This window comes from Brachyhypopomus gauderio, chromosome 10, assembly GCF_052324685.1.
Source record: "Brachyhypopomus gauderio isolate BG-103 chromosome 10, BGAUD_0.2, whole genome shotgun sequence".
NCBI lineage: Eukaryota > Metazoa > Chordata > Actinopteri > Gymnotiformes > Hypopomidae > Brachyhypopomus > Brachyhypopomus gauderio.
Genome location: NC_135220.1, coordinates 6,569,805 through 6,594,136, shown reverse-complemented (window position 1 = coordinate 6,594,136; position 24,332 = coordinate 6,569,805). Strand labels below are relative to the sequence as shown.

General features: G+C 45.5%; 1 protein-coding gene across 8 annotated transcripts in view; it reads left to right on the top strand.

The window, feature by feature from the left end:
- Window positions 1-24,332, top strand: part of strbp (spermatid perinuclear RNA binding protein) — an 89,738-nt gene that overhangs the window by 5,119 nt on the left and 60,287 nt on the right. For 6 of the 8 annotated variants that reach the window (XM_077019046.1, XM_077019048.1, XM_077019047.1 and 3 more), the window contains exon 2: window positions 14,977-15,045. The exons of the other annotated variants lie outside the window; for them this stretch is intronic. The gene's annotated coding sequence lies outside the window, so the exon portion shown is untranslated. The remainder of the gene's footprint in view (window positions 1-14,976; window positions 15,046-24,332) is intronic. 8 annotated transcript variants of the gene reach the window in all.

The following is a 24,332-nucleotide window of genomic DNA, read 5'->3' as shown; positions in this document are numbered from 1 at the left end:
CGTACCTGTCTCTGTCAACATGGCCCTGGAAACACCACTCTCTTGCACTGAAATATCTCCATGATGTGCAATTACTGCTGGGAGTTTCAGTGGTGGAGCCAGACTGCTTTTGCCTGATAACATCTGTGCGGTTCAGTGTGCCATCTGATGGGGCAGAAACACACCCAGTATTCAGGAAATGTGTGAGGGTGAGAGAGAGTGAATGTAAGTGTGTGTTGGATTTATCTTACTTGACCAGTGTCATGTGTAGCAATTAATCCCTATTTGTCTTCTATGTCTGTAATTGTTATCATGGATATTCATTTAAGCCAGAGAGACTGTGCTTCTCTATCAGCCGGAGTGCACGCCACTATCACTGGGTCTGACTTCCTAGATGTGCGGGGGGGGGGGGGGGGGGGCAGTGATGGGAGGGAGGGGGGAGAGTGAATAAGAGGAAGGAGTAGCTAACAGTGGGAAAGACATGTAGTTAGGGGGGGGTCACCTGTGCTTCTGTCTGTAGTTAGGGTGAGATTTATCTGTGCCTACGTCTGTAGTTAGGGTGAGATTTATTTGTACCTCCACCTTGGTTGGGACAATCTTTATCTTAAATCAACAGAAATGTATTCTGTGCGGATGACGCCCGGATGGGGAGTCAGAGCACTCTGCAGTGGAAGCCGTTAGCCATCTGTTCAGGAGCACCTGTCCTGCTGGATGCTAGCAAGCAGAAAGCCTTGGTTGATCACTGCGTTTACATGGCTTTTTCATTTCCCATTTTTTTCTTGGTCACCAAATTTATGAGCAATTTTTAAACAAGTAACTTAAAATGTTTTGTGTATAAGCATAGGTTAAGAGCTTTATTAAGGTTAGGAGCTTTATTTCTGAGTCTAGGGGTAGTGCAGCTGATTTCATGGCTGTGGCTTTGTCATATTCCTCTGTAGATATGTTCTATCAGATTTCTCAGTAGATCTGTCCTATCATGTATCTGTAGATTTGTTCTATCGTATGTCTGTATATCTGTCCCATCATGTATCTGTAGATCTGTCCTATCATGTATCTGTAGATTTGTTCTATCGTATGTCTGTATATCTGTCACATCATGTGTCTGTAGATCTGTCCTATCATGTGTCTGTAGATTTGTTCTATCGTATGTCTGTATATCTGTCCCATCATGTGTCTGTAGATCTGTTCTACTGTATGTATCCGTTGATCTGTTCTATCATATGTTTCTATAGATCTGTTCTATTGTATGTCTCTGTAGATCTGAACTGGTCTTGTGACCGGAGGGTCGTGGGTTCGATTCCCAGGCCTGAGGCCATGACTGAGGTGCCCTTAAGCAAGGCACCTAACCCCAACAGTTCTGCTCCCCGGGCGCCGGGCTAGGGCTGCCCACCGCTCTGGGTATATGTGCACCACAGCCCCCTAGTAATCACCTGTGTGAGTGTGTGAGTGTGAGTGTGTGTGTGTGTTCTAACTGCACAGGTCAAATTTTGATTGCGGTGAAAAATCACAATTGACAAATAAGGCACATTTCACATTCATCTGTCTTGTCATGTCTCTGTGAATCTGTTCTATTGTATGTATACGTAGATCTGTTCTATCGTATGTCTCTGTAGATTTGTTCTATTGTACATATGATCTGTCCTATCATCTCTGTAGTAGAGGTGTCTTCAACTAAGGACTTTCATAGTTGAATCTGATTAGTCAGATTTTCCCTTTAGTCGACTAACAGTCTAATCATGTTTTTTTTTTTTAATCTAGAGCACCTTAAAAAAATTGCCACACAACAGCAAATTATAAGGAAAGGTTCAAGTAACGGGGTTTAAAAAGCAAGCAAACAACAACAAAAAATGTTTATAGGTCTACTTGCAACGCGACCGAAACGACAAACGGCTGAACTGTTTTTTTTTTTTTTTTTTTTTTTTCGCCTTACGCGTTTTAAACGGTATGCCATGTTGGTTGTTGTTGTGCAAAATGAGACGTTGATGACATAACTTGAACTTTACTTTGTTTGATTCATCTTTATCTTTTTCAAAATACTTTTGAAGTTTTTTTAGTAGTCATTATAATCCCGGCAGATGCTGACTATCCTGTAGTGTGTTCAGCTCCGCTCATTTGGATGGTGCAACTGCAGGGTGTGATTTATTAATGTGTAGTAAGGAAGATGCCTATTGTTAATGCGCACACATCATTTAAAAATATTTATTAACAGAAATTAGGATGATTTAATTGGACAAAAGGCTATATATAACGAAAACAAAGACATGTAACAACTAATGCTTAGCAGCATCCTTGGGCACCCCCATGCAGTTAGAATGGTACACTCGACTATGATGTTCATAGTCGACTAGGGGGTATAGTCGACTATAGTCGAATCAGCGACTATTGCAGGTCACCCCTACTCTGTAGATCTCTGTTCTGTCATATCCATCTGTAGTACAGTGTGTACCAGCTGAAGCACTTGACAGGCTGTTCTGAAGTGACTTGTGCTCTGATTGTGTGTGTTGAGGAGGTTTTCGATGTTGCTCTATTTGGTCGGTGAATCTAAAAGCATTAGCAGTCACAGACGACAATCTGTCAGTGAGCTTTGTGCTCTGAAACTAATTACTGTCATAAATAAATCTATTCATGATGTAGATTTTGTTCACAGGGCTGAATATGAGCACTAATACATTTATGAAGTGGTTTTGGACACTGAGCACTGGGGAGGGGGAGGGTTGTGTGTGTGTGTGTGTGTGTGTGTGTGTGTGTGTGTGTGTGTGTCTAACTCCTGCATGTTTTATGCATGTCTTGCATGCACAGCCCTAACCCTAGTCTCTGTGATTCAAAAGCAATTATCCCACAATTCCGTTATGAATACACTATTACCCACAATTCCATTATGAATACACTATTACCCACAATTCTGCTATTGGAGTGGACATGAATGATGAGCAGGAGGTGATGATGAAGCACCTCCTGTTTAACCCTCCCCCCTCCTCCTCCTCCTCTTCCTCCTCCTCCTCTTCCTACTCCATTATCATGGCCCAGGGTTCCTCCAGCGAGAAGTGAGGCAGCGCTGAAGAGCAGGAAGACGTGAAGAGGGAGGAGCCTTGTGGGCAGAGTGTTTTACACACTGTGTGTGCATGTGTGTATTTTACATCACGCATCAGTGTCAATCCTGCAATCCTGCATACTGATTAACAGTAGCTTTACAATTATACAGAGGATCCACTGCCAGTGCACACACACAACTCATCGCACACACTTGGAATATTACCTTATTTACACACACTCTCAGAGGCATAGCCAAACACAAGGTAAGTCATGCATGCAAACACACACACACACACGTATGAGTGAAATGTGTGAGGTGGAGTGAGACAGTGAGAGGAGTGAGGTGGAGTGATACAGACAGGGTGAGAGGTGTTTGTGAACTGCATGCCAACTAGTGGCTGTATCAAACAGCTGTGAATAGTTTTGGTCGCCTCCTGATTTGCGAGGATGCTAATTTGATGTTTGCTGATTAGTTGTCATGTCTGTGCGTCATGTACAGCCATGCTAAGTTGAATCTGCTAGAAGGCCAACATTGGTGTCAGAGTTGGTGTGCAGAGACGGTGTTAGCGTCACAGTCAGAGTGAGTGTCAGGTGGTGTTGGTGTTGGAGTCAGTGTGTTCACTGTGGTGTGTCCCTCACTCTCTGTGGCACATCCTCACTCTCGGGTAGCTACTGAGTCAAGGCCACATCCAGTGCCGGTAATGTCAGTGATGTACACGTCTGACGTCCACACTTCTTCATTATCTCGCTTATAGCTTTGCGTAATTGGAAACCGTATGAAGCTCAGAAATTGTCCCCTGCATGGAGACACACACACACACACACAGTCTGGGAACACAGTGATGTTTCCAGGCCAAGGTGAGCAGGCATTCTGCAAGATGGAACAAGCAGCAAAAACAGCAGTGGAGCATAGACTGATGGGGGGGGTGTGTGTGTGTGTGTGTGTGTGTGTGTGTGTGTGTGTGTGTGTGTGTGTGTGTGTGTGTGTGTGTGTGTGTGTGTGTGTGTGTGCGTGCATGCATGCATGCACATACATGAGGGTGTGACAGTGGACTGGTATTGAACCATCTATTAAGATCTTACTACATAGATCTTACTACATAGACTCTACTGAGCCCTCTCTGTTTCAAGCTACACCTTCACTGTATACATGTCTGCTGTGTGATCTCTATGTGTAAAGCTACAACCTCACTGTATACATGTCATCCTTTGATAAAGATTATGGGTTGGGACAATTTCAGTTTCACTCAATTTTGGAAGAAGTGTTTTTTGAAGTGGGAGTTGATTTGATTGGTCTTAAAACACTCAGGTGTGTGTGTGGTGTTTACGGAAGGAGAGGGAGATGCGTGTGGACGCTCTGGCTCCCGGCTAGATTACATCACTCCCTCCTTGTTACTGGTCAGCCTGGAGCTTAGCAGGAGCTGTGAGAGTTAGTAGCTGTAAGTCACCTGGAGGGCTGGAGAGCCTTGCAGGTCTCACTGAAGCTTCTTGAGAGTCTGGGGTACAGTTGCATCATGGTACTGGATAGCTGTCAGCTGGTGCTATTTCTGCTCCCCCCCCCCCCCATGCCTCATTTTCCCCACTCCCCTCCCCCTCCCCCACTCCTTCTCTCCCCCCTTCTCTCTCTCCCTCTGTCTATTTAAAGGCCAAGGCCTTGGCCCCCACTGTCCTGCTACAGCAATAAACAAACATGTGTCACACATAAGGGGTTTCCCAGGAAACGGGGCCCTGCTTGGTGAGCATGCTCAGTGATGCCCAGGGGTGTACCCTGGTGTGCAGGACCTGCTGGACCAGCGACTGGTAACAGCACTCATGTAGGAAAGGGCTTGAGACACCTGAAGAATGGTAGACTGTTTATAAAACAAATTAATGTCTTTTTTCAAAAGTATATGCAAAGTATATGTAATATATAATGGAAATTAAAATGGCAAATTATGCGGATATAATTTTGAGGAAGTGACAGAAAAGGGGTGGTGTTTTGTGGAGACTCCATGATGCATGACTCCAAGCCTGTGCCCTTATTTATCTCACATGCCACTGAGCAAGAGCTTTACACAGCCGAATGAACACAGTTACTGGGGCAGTGAACCTGAGCACAGGTCAGGTGTCTTAGTTTGGTGGTCAGCTGCTGTGATGCACAGTGCTCATTCCTAATAGAGAAGAGAGGAGGAGAAGAGAGAGATGAGGAGAGGAGACAGGAGGAGCGGAGGGAGAGGAGGAGAGAGACAGAGAAGGAGATGAGGAAGGAGAGAAAGGAGGAGAGGAGAGAGAGAAGAGACAAGAGGAAAAATGAGAGGATAGAGAGAGGATCTGGGTCTCTTGTCTGTGGGATGTAGCCTATAGCAGAGCTAAGCTGCACTACTCTGTTGCCGTAGCGATGCGAGTGGCTGCCTCTCTGGGAATTGGCTGACCCACTTTGCTTTCAGCTGGAGTTATTTTTACATATTTGGAGAACAAGAAGGATGCCTGTCCGCTGGCCTGCTCCTGCTCACCCTCCCACTGCACAGAGGGAGGAGAGGAGGTGAGGGGAGGTGTGGGGAGGGAGGGTTAATGTGTGGGGGAGGTGAGTGGAGGGGAGGGGGGGGGGGGGGGTAGGACGGGAGGAGAGGGAGTGCATTGCTGCTGGAGCAGGAACAGGGCATGCAGCATATGTCTAGGCCAGGAGATGTCAGCCATCTTGTCAGCCATCTTGTTTGAGACAAGCGTGTCAAGAGCGACATTTCACTTGAATTCCCGAGTGGGACACCATGACAGAGAGCTGTGTACACACACACACACACACACACACACACACACACACACACACACACCTCCTGCAGTGCAGCTTTTTTTCACAACGTCTTGTTGCCACACACTCCTTCTCTTTTCCTTGTTCTTATATTCTCTCTCTCTCTCTCTCTTTCTCTCTCTCTCTCTCTGTCTGTCTGTCTGTCTGTTGGCGTCAGTGAGCTGTGCTCTCAGCACTGTTTGTAGAGGATGCTGCAGTCTCCTGAGGCCTGCTTCTGATTCAGCCTGCAGAAACCAACCTGTTTAACCACCACTTCACAATCCTACTTCCAACACTTATTTAAGCTTCCTGATCAGTGCATTTGTGCCGCGTTTGCCCTGCAGATCTCACTCAGGTGTGTGGTGCAGCTACACTGGAGGGGCTTTACTGCATTTCTAGTGTGTTTGTTAAGCTATGCAATCTGTAGTAGAGATGGTGCAATACCATTTTTCTGGTTCTGATGCATTTGAATATTTGATATATCTTTCATTTGAATATTACCTGATATAGATACTGATCTGGTATTGTTTCATTAAAACCAGTGTATATACCTTGTACAGACACACTTATACCTTGTACAGACACACTTGTACTTTGTACAGATACAATTATATCTTATAAAATAATGCCCTAATGCCCCATCACTGCAGTTTCCTGCTTGGTACTGGACTGATAGACCATATATCACGATGCTGAGCCATGGTGATGCTTCACCACCGCGGCTACACCCTGCCTGCTTTAAATCCAGTGTCTCTGCTAAAATGTAGAAAACGTATTACTTACTTAATGTTTATACAGAGCATATATCAGTTCTGTGCTTGATAAGAGTGTATTTAATGAGTATCTATGCTCCTTCTCCTTTTTGTGTGTTACTCTTTATTTCAGTTTCGTTTTGATTGTGTGTTGGTGTGTTGATGTGTGTCCTTTTGCTTCGTTAGCATCTGTGATTGTTGTTGTGGTGGTTTGTGACTTTCTATGCTGGTGATCATTTGATTCCTGATCGTATTTTTCTCTCCTTGAGCGTTGTCTGCTGTAACTCCCACTGGAAATGCCTAAACACTTCACAGTAACATGCTAAAATATGATTCATTTATATTTGTCTTTCTTCATTCATGGAAGCTTGAAAAATAATACAATAGTGCTTATCATTACTGTTGTTATTTGGTAGAACAGTTCTCTCCAGCACCCAAATCAGTTCAGACGTGGAGAGAAACTCTGCGTGAGTGCGTTTAAAATGAAGACCATTGTCTAATAAACAGAAAAAGTGCTTTATTTTAAATAGAGGACAAAAGTCAATGTCGGTGTCAAGTTTTACTGACTTTTACAAAACATTCCCAAACAATTCTTGCAATGCCATATTTTAGTTAATCAAAATTAAATATATTAATTGCTTAACCCTTCTAAGGCTATCCCTGACTACCTTCAACTGCTCCTGACTACCCCCAAATGTCCTTGTCTACCCATTGAGAGGAACCAAGGAACCCATTCTCTTCTGGCCGATACCAGTCACCATTACAACAATAATTAGAGAGATATATAAACAAAGAAGTGATGGAAATTCTAAGTAATTCTCATCATTGTGTGTATTTATGTACAATTCTTATTCTTAAGAGTCCAGGGCCGTACAGCCATAGCAGGGGAGAATTTGGGGTGGTGAGAGGGGCCAGGGCAGTGGGTTGATCCTTCATCCATAGCTGGTTAGGCAGGAGGTGACTGGTCTAGGGTGGATAGCAGAAAAGGCTCATCTCTCCTCGTCTCAGTATTTCTCGGTAATACGGTGCCCAACTAGTGTCTTGTTGGTGTTAGTGTACAGAACTATCTGGCAATATAATGCAAATGCAGTCTAACTGATATGAGAACCGTTTCAGCCATGGCTATGTCGCCATTTACAGATGTTGGAATTATTTACAAAATGTGGAAAAATTTGCAGAAGACCTGGACGAGCAGGAGTAATTGACCACTTCAACCACTGCAACCAACACTGGTCAAACATGGGTGGAAGATATTCATTAGATCTGCAAGTGTTTCAACATTTGTGGATTCTAATAAATATTTAGTGTTGACCTTTAACCCTTAAGATTTTAACCCCAACCCTGTCCTTATATCCTGCTAATGTTGTGCCCTGCTTCTATCTTATTAATAAAGCTTTAAATATTATCCATAATTCTTATTAACAAAGATTCTGATTAATAGATAAAGCTTAAATCTTATTTAAAAATTTTATTAATAAAGCTTTAAGCTTTGTTATTCTTGTGTGTCTATGAGAACAACTTTGAATTGTCAGAATGGATGAATGGATTCCAGCCTGTGTCTGTGAGATCCTGGCAGAGCCATATCCCCAGCCATACTGTGAAGTGGCCGTCCTGGGACCATACACAAAAGCTCCGCTAACGCTAACCAAAACACTAATACCCAACCCTAACCTTAACCCTAACACCTAACCCCTACCGGTACTGTGCTGTACACTGCCGTTATACACCCTACACCGTTCTGTGCTGTAACGCTGCCATTACATACACTTACAGCGTACAATGCAGTAGCACCGCTGTTGCACACACTTACACTGCACTGTGCTGTAACACTCCCGTTACACACCCCTACACCGTACTGTACACTCCCGTTACACACCCCTACACCGTACTGTACACTCCTGTTGCCTGCCTTTTCCATCCTGTCTGTCCCTTAACACCCGTCACTATGGTAACCACAGGGGTGGAAAAAATAATTGGGCATGTCCCAGTTCGGGCAATGAGTGATGTTTCAGAAAAGAGACACCCTCCCTCTGAGTGTGTGTGTGTGTGTGTGTGTGTGTGTGTGTGTACCACAGTGGAGGAGGGGAGGGTAGCAATGGTTTCTGGGTGCGTGCGTGCGTGCGTGGGTGGGTGGGTGCGTGCGTGTGTGTGTGTGTGTGTGTGTGTGTGTGTACCACAATGGGGGAGGGAAAGGTGTGGACTGTGGTTTCTGAGCAGGTGAAGCACTCTCCCAACTCCTGCCGTCCTGCCGTCTGTGTCAAACATTGCTCTAATCTGCAGAGAATCTGGAGAGTTTCTAACCCTCCCAGACCGGGTAACCTGGTCCACCTAGCACAACACATTCTCGTTTTCAGTTGCGTTTTCTCAGCTTCTAGTCATGCCAAAACATGTCATTGACATGATCTGTGTTAATCATGTCTGCTTGACCGCTCTCACACCAACCTCCTCCCACCCTGACCTCCCCCACACCAGCTCCTCCCACCCTAATCTGCCCACACCAAGCTCCTCCCGTCCTGATCTTCCTCATGCACAGCTCCTCCCAATCGATGGGCGGGCAGAAGGGCAATTCTATTTTTATTTCAGATATCGAGTAAATTTTTTTTCACTGCTGACCATCACTGTACTGTCATTGTACAATAAACACCTTGACTTAGTATGATAACAACCCTGGTTTTGAGAATGGCAAAACCATCTTTGTGAGTTGGTAGTGCTGGCTTAGTATTTACCCAAGCACATGGGCATGGCCAGTCACTGTGGACATGGCCAGTCGTTGTGGGTGTGGCCAGTGAGTGGTTGCAGCCATACACTGTTAGATTACACCCACCTGGTTATAGCCAGTCGCTGTGTGAGGTTAAACCTTCTGTTCAGCTGAACTCTCTCCAGTACCACAGAGTTGCTGGGGATGAACTGAGTAGCTACTGTTAATATGGGAATGGGATGAAATTTCAACCCTCACATCTCACAACTTGTTTTTAAGCTGCAGTTGTTGATTGTCTTACAGTCCATAATCCAATGGAGTGGATAGTACTATTAAGCTCTGTGGGAAGAAAGCATTGTTGTAATGTTTGTTGTTGTTTTTTTACAATGGTTAAAGACACAGACCACTCTCCTTGTGTTGGGAGAGTGGACTTTTGTTTTTGCTTCTCTGAAGAATCATGAATGCAGTCTAAATGGTTGAATGTCAGTGGTACTTTGCCGAGATAAATGGTTCCATCCAGAGCAGGGGTGCTCATTACGTCGATCGCGATCGACCGGTCGATCGCGAAGGAAGTGTCGGTCGATCGCGAAGGAATGTGCGTAGATCGCGTCACATAAAATAGTAGTAGATGAATCGCACATCTGCACTGACGGTTGTATTTTGATTGACATTCACGGTAGCCAATCTGCAATCCACTCAACAAATTACGTTCGCCACCCCCCCGGTAGATCTTTCTGACTTGGTCATCTTATAAGTAGCTCGCAAGCTGAAAACTGTGGGCACCCCTGATCCAGAGGGTTTGAGCTGTCTAATACTTCTACTCCTTTCCCCTGGAGTCCTCTACCCCCTGGACTCCCCTACCCCCTTGACCTCTCTTCCTCCTGGACATTTCTTCACCTTGGACTCCCCTTCCCCCCTGGACTCCATTTCCCCTGGATTCCTCATTCAGAGCAGCATCACTTAGGCTATCTGGACGCTGGTTAGCAGCCTCGTTGTGGCATCCACAGCATATAAGCATGCATTGAACAGACTGACTACTTACTGGAGTTAGTCCTCAACAAATAGTCAATTCAGAGGGCAAGCTGAGGTCAAAAGCCCCTGATAACACCGATCAGACCAAAACACTCAAACAATTTATTTCCATTCTCTCTCGATGGCAGATAATCTCAATGATTCAGCTCATAGCGCAACACACATTGAGCTCCCCCTCCACCCTGGATAATAGCACTGCCGTAGAAGCACAACAAACATGTCTTTTATGTTGGGAACATTTTGGTCATTAGTGACACAGGGAGTGATGTTCAACTCAGAACACAGGCACGAATCCGACCTTTCCTGGCACGACGCACAGCCATCCAATAATCGCTACACCCACCTGCACACCTTCCGTCCAAAATAGAAACACATACCTGTAGAGCAGGGGTAATCAATTAAATCTTTCCGCGGTCCATTTTTGGCCGATAGCTCAGACCTTAGGTCCGGGTCCGCGGTGGCGAACGAAAGTTGTTGAAGGGGGGGGTGGCGAACGAAAGTTGTTGAGCGGGGGGGCAACGTAACACTCAAATGGGTGGTGAACGTAACACTCGTCTCCGGTTTAAAATATAGTCTCCCGTTAACATTTTTTTGGCATTTGGGTCCGTATTCAGTTAATCAGGAATGTAATTGGGTCTGGACAGGACGGCGTTCGGGTCCGGATCCGGACCGCGGTCCGCCATTTGGTGATACCTGCTGTAGAGCAATGATATATTTAGTGCTGAACATTTGAGAAAGTCTTTGTTCCATATGTCTGTGAGGGGAAACAAAGGGGGAAATACTGTGCCATAAAGGCCAAAATGTAAAACTTCCAGCCTTTAAAAGGGGCTTCCAAACATTTTGGTGGGTTTGGTATGTTATTTCTTCTGTTATCACTCTGCTCCTGCTGTGACAGTGAATGGGTACATCACATCACTGCAGTCCTGTAGAAGACTCGATGGTGTATTGTAGAGGTGTGCCAAAAAATCGATTCATATATCAAAAATCGATTCTCATTTACTATGATTCAGAATCGATTTTAAATGTCCCAAAATCGATTCTAAGTCGTGGTGAAGTCTCGCATTACAAATTACAAAATTACACGAGACTTTACGCAGCAGGTTCTGGGACACACTCATGTGCGGAAAAGTTTCAAAACGGATGGAGGAAAGAGATATTCAACCTGTCCGGTCTTCATTTAAGGCAAAAATATGGGTTCATTTTGGTTTTTTACCTAACTGGACACAATGTAGCTCATGTGCAAGGCGTGTGTACGCGGTGAGCACGGGAACGTTAATATAGAGAAGGGTGAGAAATAATATAGAGAATGGTGAGAAATAATATAGAGAAGGGTGGACCCAAGTGCCGGCTCGCAAGAGCAAGACGTTTGACACTCGTCAAATGTATTAGCGAGAGGGAAACGTGCACAGCGACCCAGAACAAACAAACAAAACAAAGCGGAAGACTCAACGCGCAAAAGAATAGAAACCAAAACCGTGAGGGTATGGAGTAAATAGAAACAAAAAACAACGTCGAAAATACAACGTGTGAAAAATAACACTCAACCGTAGTGAGACGGGAGGAAGAAACAAAATAACAACAGTAATTAAAAAACAGCGCAGATAAATGCAACGCGAAAACGAAACCAAGGACGCCAGCAGAAGTAACTGGCAAAAAACGGCGCACCAAAATAAAACCCTTCCCAAAAATAAAGGCAAAACGGATAGGAAGAAATACAGGATTGGGAAAACTTGAGATGGGTCAGGAAGCGACGCAGGAGATAGATACTCGAATAAGTAAAGAGAAAGCATAACAGAGAGAGGTGGCGAGACCATTAAACGATAAGCAACCACAGAGAAAGCAGAGACTGGCTGTGTACGGTTACGCCGGTTTAGTCTGGGACTGAGTCTGGTGCCCCTAGCAACGGCTGGGGGAACTGCATCCGCGCCAGCCCTGAGAGCTCGCAAAATGAAGCACAAGAATTTTGGTAACAACAAAAACCATTTTATTTTACCAAAGCACTTTATTTTTGTTAATTAAATGTGAAAGGCACTTAATTTTCTGTATTTGTCATTCTGTCTTGCGATGCAGACTGTAGTAAATCATGCAGATTTTATAGACTGAAGCAGACATTTTTATAAATCAAATCGTTTTTTTAATCGAAAAAATCCCCCAAAAGGCCCCCAAAATCGGGATCGAATCGAATCGTGAGATAGTAAACGATTCCCACCCCTAGTGTATTGTGGACTACTGATGAAGTATTGTGTAGTATTAAGTTATCTTGGTTCTGCTTTGATGTTTTTTGTTAGTGTGTTTCTCAGCAGTATGAGCTAGGTTGTGCTCTCAGGCTTCTCCTTCTTTCCCATTTCTCTCTTCATTTACAACTCTTTGTGGAAACACAGCTGGCTGTGAGGCTGTTAATTGGGATTCTCCAGGCTCAGTCACTTGCTCTGTCAGCTCTGATGTCTCTAAAACCTCTAAAAGCAGAGCTTCTGAGTTTGCCTGCCTCTGCATCACTGCTGTAGTGTCCACCAGGGGCCAGTCAAGAAGGCCGACCTGTCCGCCATGGGCCAATCAAGCTGAGGTGTAAAGTCACGATGGGCTTTGATGGTGATTTCTCGCAGCATAGATGTTTTAGCACCTCTCAAATCCAGCACGTCCATGGCCTTCCTCTGTGCAAGTAGCACCCACATCGTCTTCACATCCTGCGTCAGCCTGGTAAATGAGATTTTGAATGTTTTGATACTCGATAGATAAACAAGGAGAGCACCATTTCCTGGATAATGACATGTGGACCGCCTTGCTTGTCTAGACGCGATCACAGAGAATCTCGCGCCTGGGCTCTGACATCAGGAGTAGTTTGAAGTAGCAGCAGGCTGTTAGACATGCGGCCTAGGGTGGAGCTATTCTGAGCTCACGAGGGTGGTGGGAGAGGGGCTGTCTGGGAAGGATAATTGAATTCCGCTTTCTATGATCTGCATACATTCCTTTTCAGACGATGGAGCGAGTCTCGTAGCTGTCGTAGTGAGGCAATTAGCTAGCCCAATGACCAAATGAGAACGATTTAACCCTTATTAACAGCCTATCTACAGCACCCTGTAGTACGTGTGATGATGCAGTGCGTTATGACTGTATTTGAATACGCACTCATGAGTTCTGTACTCTGGCTCCTGAATACTGCTACATCTGGTTCCATCCTGATGTCTACTTTGTGCTTTCTTTACTTCAGGATCATTTTAGGTGTAGACCACTAGGCCTAATCCCCCAGACAACACCACACTAATCCCCCAGAGAATTACACACTAATCCTCCAGACAACGGCACACTAACCCCCCAGACAACTGCACACTAATCCCCCCAGACAACGGCACAATCTTTTCCGGCTTCTCTTTAAAGTATTCCATCCAAAACCACAAGGCCACAGAGGACCGAGTGAATAAGGACAGTGAGTCAGGTTGCAGTGCATTACTTATGATATTTTCTGTTTACAGGCTTGAGAAATTTAATTGACTAATTACTAACATGTGTTGTGTCATTATTAACATTATTAACAATGACATTCCTTGGCTTCGTCTGGCATTACAGTTCATTTTATTTATTTATTTATTTTTGTTTAGGGGTTTGACAGTTGACGTTTGGTTCATTACGCATGATAGCTCGTGTGAAAAGGCTTGGTTATTAAATACTGAATCAAAGTACTGTGTATTGATGACATTGGTGGTAATGCGGTTTTAGTGCCATGATCGATGTGTGGCACCAGGGCTGGGGGCCAGAGTCGATTAGGTTTTAACAGCACAGCTTGGAGAATTCTTACTGTACATTGTGAAAATATAATAATGAATGAGGGCTTTATGTTTAGACCTCATTGCAGGCCTATATATTCTTGCCTTGTCTTCCAATCTTTTAACTAGCAGGTCCTGCCTCCTTTCTCTGAACTGTAAAGTGGTGCTTGTGGTAAAGGTTTACCCAGTCGGGTGGTTGAAACACTGAGCTGGTTGGCCACATCTAGTGCTCTGAGTGAGCTTGTTTTTGAGTTATGAAAGCAGAAGAAAAGGGCGGGTTGGTTTCTCGCTGGTTTTCGTGCAGCTCACCCGACGCGTCAACTGGGCTGCTACCGTTACTCAGGGGTGACTTGAAGGGGTTCGCAGGGGTTTGCAGGGGTTTTTCGCTCTCTCTCCTTGTTTCTGTGGTTCTTTTCTTTGCGTTTTTTTCTCCCCCCTCAATGTAGCACTGCAACAACAGTTACCAGGCACTCACATGGGTGGAGTTAACACTCACAGTGTTTACTACCCTAGCCCTAACCACAGTGTTTACCACCCTATCCCTATCCCCATCGTTTATATACCCTAGTCCTAACCCCAGTGTTTACTACCCCAGCCCTAACCATTTATGCCACTGAGTGGTGAGTGTAGTCTAGTCACATCAAAGATAATTGTGGAGACCTGCAATGATGTTTAAAAAGCCCTAGGCTGCACACACACACACACACACACACACACACACACACATACTAGAATAATAAGAACATGCTTGTGTAGTCAAATACAAGTCATTTAGCAGACATTACCAACATAGTTCAGTTTAACATTAACCATACAATGGTTGAGATTGTCATTGTTCAGTGCTGTGTGGGTGTCTTGAGTGCCCACCGGCAAGACTGCTGGATGGACCAGGGGTCACTGCAGTTCTTCATGTTAGCTGCAACAAAATGACAGGTTAATCCCTGCCTTTTTCAGATAACTGCCCTCCATCCGGCTGTGAGGAAGAGGAGGAGGAGAGGACGAAGACGATAGCACAGAGTTGGTGTGAGGTTTCTTATTCCATCTCTTACCCTTGAGTGTGTGTGTGTGTGTGTGGGGGGGGGGGGGGGGGGGGGGGGGTTATGGCTACTTTATTAAGTACACTTCTTCATCTGCTCATTAACACAAATATCTAATCAGCCAATAATATGCTCCTGTCTTGTATGAGTGGTTTAGGCTGGTGGTCTTGATTGGGGTGTAATGGGGGATGGGAGGTATTTTCATGACACACCAACTAAGAACCATTTAAACACCATAGCCAACCTAAGTATTGTTGTTGACCATGTCCATCCCTTTATGATCAGTGTACCCGTCTACTGACAGCTGTTTACAGTAGTATAACGCACTATGTCACAATGCTCACTTCAACTGGTTTCTTGAACATGTCAATAAGTTCACTGTACTCAAATGGCCTCCCCAGTCACCAAACCCTAACCCAGTAGATCATCATGGATGTGTCAAGTCAATTTTATTTATAGTTTATAGTATATATATATATAGTGCCGTGCAGTCACAGTCCCTCCCATGTGGATTTTGGGTCTCAGGTAGGTGACGGCATTTGCACATCCACTGGCATCATTGGTGCGTCCACTGGCATCATTGGTGCTCAGCACATCCATTCTCAGCAAATCCACTGGCTAGCCACAACATTTTCTATGTGCTTTTATGGAATTGTCTGTGTAGAAGCATGTAACCAAGATACAAAATGCAGGTTAAATATGTAAACAGCAAATTAAACATCCATATGTATATAGCACACATACCAGTAGGCTAATCTATAGCGGGATAACTAAATGGAGGGGCCTGGAGGTGACCACATGCTCACTGGGCCATTGCTTTCCACCCATATTGTCACAAACTAGAGTGAACGTATGACATGGCTGGATGACAGCATTGTCATCTCAGATTACCAGAAGACTCAATGACTGGGGTCCCCCGAGCTCCACACCTTCATATGTAGCACATTAACTGAAGGCTTGATTAAATACGTGGGTCTTAAGCCTAGATTTATGTCGGTGTATCTCTGACTGGAGCTGGAAGACTGTTTAATAACTGAGGGTTTTTAAAGGAGAAGGCTCTACCTCTGGCTGTTGTCTTGGACTAGACCCTAACCCAGTAGATCACTATGGATGTGTCATCAAACCTTAACCCAGTAGGTTATCATGGATATGTCACCAGACCCTAACCCAGTAGGTTATCATGGATATGTCACCAGACCCTAACCCAGTGGGTTATCATGGATATGTCATCAGACCCTAACCCAGTGGGTTATCATGGATGCGTCATCAGACCCTAACCCAGTGGGTTATCATGGATGCGTCATCAGACCCTAACCCAGTGGGTTATCATGGATGTGTCATCAGACCTTTGTCCAGTAGATAATGGATGTACAGACAATAAATGTGCAGCAGCTCCAAGATGCTGTAATGTGACCAAAATCTCCCAGGAATAATTTCAGCACCTTGTACAATATATGCTACAAAGAATTAAGTCAGCTCTGAAGGCTAGGGCGGTCCAACCCCATACCAGCAAGGTGAACTTAATAAAGTGTATGTGTGGATGTATAGTATATGCACCATATACAACAAAAGTGAGTATACCCTTGTGCAAATTACTTGTAAATAAGGCCAGATTGGATGACTTTAGATTAAATAAAGCCAACTTATTATTAAATAACTTATTTAACTTACTTTAGTAAGTTCAGATTTACAATTTTAAAACACACACAGTAGGAACTCATTACAAGTCAGTGCACCCTTCGTTACTGACATTCAAATCTTTTATTTTTGAAAACCTTGCATGTCCATCTTTATTTATGACACACATTTCTGGAGAGCTGCTCCACCATTCTTCAAAGATATCTTCAGACAGCATTTTTCCCAGCTGCTCTTAGGAGGAGGGCAGTGTTGCTCTGCCTTTCAACTTTTATTTTCAGGCAGTACTGAGTTTTCTTGTTTTGCTTCTTTTTAAACTCGTGTGCTTTTGGCAGTGGGTTTTGGATCATCGTGCTGGAATATTTCTCCCTGCCAACAGTCTGGCGACGGGGCCATCAGGTCAGCCGGTATTCTGGTACATCCACAGCCATTCTTGGTGCCATCTTTAAGTGTCATCTTCCCACCTCCTTCTGCACTTGTATCGTCCCACTCTCCCGTCCTTCACTGCACTGTGAATTCACTCTTGTAGTCTTAACCATATTTACACCAAACATGCGAGTCCCCATCTGAACCAGATTTATCTTGGTCTCATCTGACTAAGGAATGTGTTCCCAATATTCATCAGGCTTCTCACCATGCTCATGTTTCATATAAAGTTGAATCTTGCAGTTTTGTGCCAAAGAGCATGCAAGGTTTTTTTTGTTCTTGGATGCCTAACCCTAACCCTAAACCCTAAACCCTAACCTGTAGAGGTTTGTCCTTCACACCGTCTCAACTGTCACAGAAATGTTTTTGTTGAGACTCCCTCTGCCAAGCATTTTCCCTTCTGAGCTAGACTTATGAGGACAGTATACATATCTGCTTAGTGGTACTGTGGTTTTTTTCTATACCTCCTGGTTACTGTTGTGACTGTGTTGTGACTGACTTTTAAAGATATTTTGTCTTTTTCAATTTTTGTAAAGTTTCATAATCAGGGTTTTCAATACCTCCGTCAGCTCTTTTCACTGTAGAGCCATGATGCAGACATGCACACAGATGCAGCCCACCACTCTAAAATGGACCTTCTGATGAGAACCTTCTGATGTTCAAAGCAGAATTTAATAACCATGTAATGCAACTATGTTAATTGTACAACACAGATGTACGCAGATCAGTGTTCCTGCTTTGGGTCCTTTTGGGCATTTTGAGTGTATGCAGGGTTAGGGTTGGATTTAGTGTTAGGGTGAGGGTTTCTCTCTGAGCTACAGGACTACTCTCACACACACAGAACACTCACTCACCCTAGAGTGTGTCTTCCCATAGTCATTTTCCTGTCTGCTCTTCTATCTCGCGATTGTGTACACACACACACACACACACACACACACACACACACCTCACATGCCGCAGTGTCCTTGACAAGCCAGTGACTTTGGCAGCGAGCTTCATTTCTCTGACTCTTTCATTTACACACCCTCTCTCCCTTTCTCTCTTTCCCTCCCTCCCTCTCTCTCCTTCCCTCCCCCTCTCTCTCTTTTTCTTTGTGTCTTTTCTCACCTCTCTCTCATATATTTCCTGTAGAGAAGGAATCGTTTAACTTTAACTGGGGTGAATCTTTCAGAGTCGTTCTGTCTCTTGTATGGCTATATTGAGTTGCAGTTGGTTCTGATCAGTGTTGCGGCCCTGCTGTATATGAAATATTCATGCAGGTGAGGTCAGTGGTGGCCAGAGTGAATCTGTAAGCATATATCCCTCTAAGTGCCGCTGGGTCTTCTATAAAGGCCACACCCCCAGTGCAGCCCCCCTGCGAAACATATAGCTCCTCATTCTGTTGAGTGCTTTATCCATGGATGAGAGGGAGAGCGAATGAGCTTGCGTGTGTGTGTGTGCATGTATGTGTGTGTTTTGTGGATTCTTTTCCTGGTGCTGTACAAATTCTATTTTTGCCACACATTCACTCTTCCTTCCGTCTGACACCCACCCCCACTCTCACTCTCACACTCTCTTTCTCTCTCTCTCTCCTCCCCCCCTCTCTTTACCTCTTCATTCCCCTCTCCTCTTTCCCTCTCTCCCTCTTTCTCCCCTGCCCCCTCATTCATATCTGCTTTCTGTTTTTCGGTTTTCCTGGTGTGTGTTGGCTGGTGTCAGGACTGGCATGACTTGAGCACACAGCTCCGTGGAAGGCATCTGTAAACTCTGGGGTGCTGAGCACGAGGCAAAGTCCAGGCCACGGCCTCATGCCTGGGCTGCTGTGGGCACCGCAAGGTTTCTGGGTTTTGTACAGACAGAGACTCTGCCCACATGGGAATGTGCTTGTCTGCCGTCATGATATAGGGATATTGATATAGGGATATTCATGTGGATCCTCAGACGCTTTGCAGACCTCCGTCTGTTCTACACACGCTCCACACACACACACCAGTAAGTGCAGTCCCTCCCCCCATGTAAATCAGACCCAGTGTGTGCATGCAGCAGGGACGTGTTTGACAGTTTGGGTTTTCTCCGTTTCCTTCCAGCATTGAACTTATTCCTGTCTCTCTTACCTCACTCCTCTATCACTCTGTCTCTCCCTCCCTCTGTCTCTCTCCCTCACTCCTCTATCCAGAGCCGGAGTGGCTAATCGGGAGATTCGGGAGGATTCCCGACGGGCCGGCTCATGTCAGTCTCTAGTTTGGGCAGATTGGGAGGGAAAAATAATTTTGGGCCGGATTTGGGCATGAAACTCCCGGGCTGAAAAAGGGGCCCACTCCAGCCCTGCCTCTATCACTGTCTCTCTCCCTCACTCCTCTATCACTCCATTTCTCTCCCTCGTTCCTCTATCACTTTGTCTCTCTTCACTTTCACTGTACTCTTCTCCTTCCTATATCCTTGTCTTCTTTCTGGCACCACTGGGATTTCGGGTGCTGTTGAGAGGATGTAGCCATGACAACAATTCCCAACGGATAACCCCATGGAGATCGAGCCTTACTCTAGTTCACTCCATCTCTCCATCCATCTCTTCCTCCCCCACCCCTTTGTTTTGGGGTCAGGATTCTTGTATTTTCAAGAAGGAAGGAAGTAAGAACAGATGATATGGTGGGAGGGTGGGACCTGGGGGGAGCTTTTGAGCCTGACTTAACATTATCTAATGTACCAGAGTGAGTTTCCCAAAACACATATAGGAAGCTGCACTGTGTTCAAATGCCCATCCCACAGCCAGAGTGGTTTTAAAATGCCACACATTATTCTACCTCCATTTTTGTACTCCACAGTACAAATACAGTATAGGAAAGGCGTGGGAGAGAGCAGGACATTGGTGGAGGTCTCTGTTTGCTTTACCAGGCCATACTGTCACAATCTCCAAGCATTCAGACTCCTCCAACTCTCTTTTTCTCATGATAGAAATTTGTTTCCTCTCTCTGTCGCTGTCTTTCTCTGCTCGCTGTCCTTTCTCTCTCTCTGGTTGAAAGTCCAAATGAGTGATGATGTTCAGTTCATATTTACATCATTCTAGTTTATATTTATATGCTTATAGTTCATAGCTTTATATTTACATACTATAAGTTGCTTCATTTCCTGTATATCCACACACACACACGCACGCACGCACGCACTCACAGACACACAGATTCACACATACGTTCAAACACCAACACTCACACACTTGTGCATACACACACTCGCACCTACCCATACACACTCCCATACACAATCACACACATACATGCAAGCACAGTCTTCATTTCCTTTTTCTTTTACACTTGTTTGTATGTATACACACACACACACACACACACACACATATGGACACTCGCCCTTGCCCAAAAGCATCCACATCATTACAGGCCTATTAATTGCTATGTGCGCATGTGTGTGTATTCTGGGTGTCTGTGGGTGTGTGAATGCGTGTTTGAACTGTGCTGTTTGTTGATCTTCTTGGGGCTTAACAGTCCTTTTCTCTGACCCTGTGGTTGCTTCCCTCCTGACACACAAACATACACATACATAGTTATTCACACAGCTTGTGCAACCCACTCAGGACTACACACACACACATACACACTGTGCACTCCATGCAGGACTGTCTGCACACTATTATCCAGCATAACCACCTGATGCCCCAGAACACTTGTGTTAGGGTTAGAGTTAGGGATAGGGGTTAGGGTTAGAGTTAGGGATAGGGGTTAGGCATCAGGGGTTAGGGTTAGAGTTAGGGATAGGGGTTAGGCATCAGGGGTTAGGGTTAAGATTCAGTGTTTTCTCATATGGAGAAAAACTACAAATGATTGCTCACTGCTGTTACAACATCTGATTATGCCATCATGCACCATGTTAGTGTATATAAACAAACACACACACTGATTATGCTGTTATGCACCATGTCTGTGTTTATAAACACGTATGATGTTTTGGGGGCTGAAGCTTAACTAGTGTCAGAAAGTGACCATTAATATTGTGATGCTTCAGTAATTGGAATACAGGAGTGTGGATCTGCCTGCCTTGTTGGTTATTTTATCAGCAGAATGGAACACCAAAGGATCTGATGTTCAAGGACATTTGACCTCTGAAATGGTCCAATTGAAAAAGCTTTGGTGATTGCTAGAATGGAAGGGGGGGGGGGGGACAAACTCATGGATGTATATTCACAACTGTATACTCACAACAGTACATTCACAACAGTACATTCACAACAGTACAACCACAACTGTATACTGTACTATTGTACTACTACACAACTATTATCTGATTTTGAGATAATTTAGACTGAAAAGCCTATCAGAAAACTCCCTCACAACTCACCACGACACTAATTCAACATTTACAATTGCTCATAACATTACTGACGAGGACATGACCTTGAAATGTGCCATATTTGTCAATTGTGATTTTATTCACTGCAATCGAAATTTGTCCTCCGCATTTACCCATCTGTGCAATTAGAACACACACACAAGCACACTAGGCCTGTCGCGATAATTACATTATCGACTTATCGTGCGATAATTTTTTTAACCGTGATAATTTTTGCTGATGACGATAATTGGCCATTGGGTTTCCACGCACATTTGTTTACATGAGAATAAACCGCAACTACGTTAGATTTCAGAAAGGCACGCAGGGCTGCTCTCTCGCACCTCCCTCCCCCCTTAAGGGAAGACTAATCTGTGATCAGAGAGCGACATCTACCGGTTAGGAATTGAGTGCAGTACACGGAGAGCGTATGCCTCAATAACAGTGCCTCCACACACACAGGTGGAGATGTTAGCTCGCGAACGTATTCGAGGCTAATAGGAATCGAAATGATTCAAAATAAACAACCATTAAATAATGTGATAAAAAGCGAGTTATTATAGTGACCGTAGCGCGCGACTTGCCAATGCCACGTTTATACTTGCCGCATCACATTCTTTGCAGTGTTGTTCGAAACGAAGTGGTAGTTTAAAGAAATACCGCTCAAAAACAGGGGAATTAACATTTACCTGACGAATTTTTAAGTTGCTTTGTGTTTCAGGTTTGAAAAGTGTTGGAATTTGTTCGTTTCACAACAAATAGCTGTCTGAATGAACAGTTCTCTTGTTGTGACGGGTGGGGGTGAGCAACTAAAAGGAAGCGATCAAGTCTCAGGGAAAAAGGATGGTTTAATAGAAAGTGTGCAAACCAAAAACCCGTGCAATATCTCCAAATTAAGGATATAATGACCAGCGGTCAAGTGGTACAAAGACAAGACATATATAGGCAAACAAACGCCCCTCGGGTGAGACGGATCACGGGCTCCGCCCACCTGAGGGACACACATGACGTCACCAAACAACAACAACAGCCGCTGTGGACGGAGGCAGCCGGTAGGGGGCCGCCTCACCGTGACAGACCCCCCCACCAAGCTGCACTCCCCTCCACTGGGTGTGTGGCACACAGCGGCTGCACACAAAACACGAAGGGGCAGGAAGGCAGGGACAGGCAGGAACACACCTCCTGCCGTCCGGGAGCTGGAACATAAAACACACAACATTTAAACAGCTCACCTCCCCGGGCGGGACCCTGGACCGACCGGGCCGTTAACAACACAAAACCACGCCCCAGTCGGTCACAGGGCCCTCACGCCCTAACCGGCCTTCAGCCAGTGAGACCCACAGGTGTGAGGACGAGGGGCTATGGCTTCTCTCTCGTCCCTCGTGTGTGTGTGTGTGCGTGCAGGCTACCTCTCCAAGGCATGGCTACTTCACCTCCTGGACCTACCTCCTCCCAGAGCTGACCCCTGCCTTCTGCTAGGGGTCACCCCAGCCTCCTGGGGAGCCAACCCCTCCCGGGGCCTCTCATCGCAAGGTGGACTCCTCCACCCAACCCAGGAGTGCCAGAGACCGAGGCCCAGAGCACCCCTGACGCGGGCTAGGGAGCAGCCCCAAGGGCCTCCTGGTCACCCCAGGCAGGAGGGAGGATCTCCTTCCTCAGTAGGAGCTTTTCAGACCGGAGCCCCATGGTCCCCAAACATCCGGGGGCCCCAGCCCTCTAGGGAGGGGCTCTTCATGACCGGGCTCCGGTCACCCCACAACACAAGGGGGCTCCTGCCAAGTGGAGATCCCCACAAGGTCCAGGAACATCGCCAAGGAGAAGCACCTGCACAGAGAAGAGAACACACACACACACACAAACGCGCCCTACCCTATTCAGGGCCTCCCTCGGGAGCGACGCCCTCCGTGCCACACCCCATGGCACGGGACCACAGCCGGTCCCCCCCCAAACACACATTCAAGGGGAGGAGCATGCGTGGAATTACACGCAAACAGTTGACAACACGCTAGGACACAACACACGCAAAGACTAGACAAACAAAACTGTGTACAAACAACGAACGGAACGGGATCCATACGTGCACGCTCGATAGACAATGACGCGCCGCTCAGGTTCGCAGTCGCTCCCCCACATTAAACACAAGACGACGGGGGAGCGAGGCGACGGTGATGAGCGGTACCCGTGTCACACATGAAACATTCAACACCAACACAAACGAGCGACGCACACTGACCAACGTTACCATTCATACGTACACACTGACACCACACAAGACGAAGAGCATACCCAAGGAGACTGCCCTGGTCCTCGCCGTGCCACACACACAACACGGGCACGGCGGAGCTCTTCAAACAAACAGACAACAAACAACAACAAACAGACAAACACTTACCACGAGACATGACCACGAACGAAGGAGAAAGAAAAAGAGACTCTGCGGCTTCCGAAGGGTGGCTGGTCATTCTGTGATGGGCGGGGGTGAGCAACTAAAAGGAAGCGATCACGCCAAGTCTCAGGGAAAAAGGATGGTTTAATAGAAAGTGTGCAAACCAAAAACCCGTGCAATATCTCCAAATTAAGGATATAATGACCAGCGGTCAAGTGGTACAAAGACAAGACATATATAGGCAAACAAACGACCCTCAGGTGAGACGGATCACGGGCTCCGCCCACCTGAGGGACGCACATGACGTCACCAAACAACAACAACAACAGCCGCTGTGGACGGAGGCGGCCGGTAGGGGGCCGCCTCACCGTGGCACTTGTATTATGTTAACAAATACGAGCCTCTTGTAAATCCAGGACGAAACATGAGCGAACGTGATGTTAAGATTGGGCGTTTTGAAAATAAACAACCATTAAATAATGTGATAAAAAGCGAATTATTTC